Source organism: Alligator sinensis, unplaced genomic scaffold (assembly GCF_000455745.1).
Source record: "Alligator sinensis unplaced genomic scaffold, ASM45574v1 scaffold52_1, whole genome shotgun sequence".
NCBI lineage: Eukaryota > Metazoa > Chordata > Crocodylia > Alligatoridae > Alligator > Alligator sinensis.
Genome location: NW_005842152.1, coordinates 1,794,977 through 1,797,462, shown reverse-complemented (window position 1 = coordinate 1,797,462; position 2,486 = coordinate 1,794,977).

The following is a 2,486-nucleotide window of genomic DNA, read 5'->3' as shown; positions in this document are numbered from 1 at the left end:
CCTGCTGAAGCAAGGTGACTGCAGGATGGCCTCTATGAACATGCAAGAAGCTGCAGGGAGGGGGGGAAGAAAGGAAGAGTATAGATAGACTTCTACACAGTTTATAAAGCATCATCTCAGGTTAGGAGCATACTCATTAACATTTGATTACTCATGCATCCATTTCCATATGTGAAAAGTAAGGACAAAATGAATGGGTGGGCAGCTCTCTTCTGATAGCACCCTTTGCAAAGGTCACAGGTAAATGAATATATTGGTGTGCAGAAGCAAGTTAGATCTCTCACCCACTTTCCCAGGTAAAGGAAGAAGAGGAACTGTTTGACTAGCACTAAGGAAAATAAATCTCAGATTCAGAACTTCCTGCCTTTTGAGGAAGAGATGTGAAAAGGAATTTTACAGGTGTCTCCTATCTTTTCAATCTACCAAAACGTTCAGTTGAAACAGCTGACTCTGGTGTATGGGGGGTTATGAGGAAATGAAGAAGGCATTTGAAATTTGGCTGCATTACTGGTTTATAGAATTAATGTTTTATTGTCTAGGCCCCTTTTTAAATTTCAAAGTCAATGGAGCCATGTCATAGAAACATAGAAAATTAGGGTTGGAAGGGACTTCAGGAGGTCATCTAGTCCAACTCCCTACTCAAAGCAGGACCATCCCCAACTAAAACATTCCAGCCAAAGCTTTGTTTAGCTGGGTTTGGAAAACTTCCAAGGATGGAGCTTCCACCACCTCTTGGGGTAACCTGTTTCAGTGTTTTACAACCCTCCTAATGAGAAAATTCTTCCTATTATCTAACCTAAGCTTCCCTTGTTGCAACTTGAGACCATTGCTCCTTGTTCTGTCATCTGCCACCTCTGAGAACAGTCTAGCTCCATCCTCTCTCAACCCCCCCCGACCCCCGCCTTCAGGTAACTGAAGGCTACTATTAAGTCCCCTCTCAGTCTTCCCATCTCTAGACTAAATATGCCCAATTCCCTTAGTCTTCCTTAATAAGTCATGAACCGCAGCCCCCTCATCAGTTTTGTTGCCCTCTGCTGGACTCTCTCCAATTTGTCCACATCCTTTGTAGTGGGGGACTGAACACAGTACACCAGATGTGGCCTCACCAGTGCTGAATAGAGGGAAATAATCCCTTGACCTACTGGAAACACACCTACCTGTGCAGCCCAGTATGCTGTTAGCCTTGTAGGCAGGAAGGGCACACTTATGGCTCATATTCAGTTTATTGTCCACTGTAACCCCCAGGTCCTTTTCTGTTGAGCTGTTGCCCAGCCAGTCACCCCCAGCCTGTACTGATGCATGGGATTGTTTCATCCTAAGTGCAGGACTTTGCACTTGTCCTTGGATTTCTTTTGGTCCAATCCTCCAACTAGTCTCAGTCACTCTGAATCCTAGCCCTACCCTCCAGCATATCTACTGCTCCCCTTAGCCTGGTGTCATCTGCAAACTTGCTGAGAGTGCACTCTATGCCATCTTCCAGGTCATTGATGAAGACATTGAACAAAACCAGCTCAAAGACGACCGACCCCTGGGGAACTCCCCTTGATACCAGCTGCTAGCTAGACATTGAGCAATTGATTACTATTCTCTGAAGACCTTACAGTCCATTCATCCAGCCCATACTTCGTTAGCTTGCCTGGGAGAAGGTTGTGGGAGACCGTATCAAAAGTCTTACTAAAATCAAGGTACACCACATCCACTGGTCCCCCTGCATCCACAGAGCCAGTCACTTTGTCATAGAAGGCAATCAGGTTGGCTAGGCATGACTTGCTCTTGGTGAATCCATGCTGACTGTTCCTAATCATCTTCTCCTCCAAGTGCTTAAAAATGGATTCCTTGAGGACCTGCTCCATGATTTTTCCAGGGACTGTGGTGAGTTTCCTGTATCCTCCTTTGTCCTTTCTTAAGTATGGTCACTATGTTTTCCCTTTTCCAATCATCTGGGACCTCTCCTGATTGCCATGAGTTTTCAAAGATGATGGCCAGTGGTGCTGCAATCACATCAGCCAACTCCCTCAGCACCCTGGGGTGCATCCCATCCTGCCCCATGGACTTTTACATGTCCAGATTTTCCAAGTACAGGCAGTGCTTGACTTACAATGTTTCCAGTTACAACATTTTGCACTTACAACATTTATAAATTGACTCCCTGTTTCAACTTTATGACATCAGTTTCAACTTACAACGCTTGATCCGATACAATGCCATGCCAGCAAACAAGTTCGCTGCGTTGCTCATCTCCCTGGAGAACATCTGTCCAAACTTCCTTGGATACTTTCTTTAAGAAAGCAGACAAGACTCCAGAAAAACCTGCAGCCAAGACTCCTGAGAAGACTCCAGCCAAGAACCCTTCAAAAAGTCCAACCAAGAGCCTTTCAAAAAGTCCAGCAAAGTCACCTCAAAGTGTCTCGGACGGCCAGAGCCGACTCGAGTTACGTTAGAAATTGGTCGTACGTTAGGGCGGGCTGGTGAATGGAGAGGCAGAC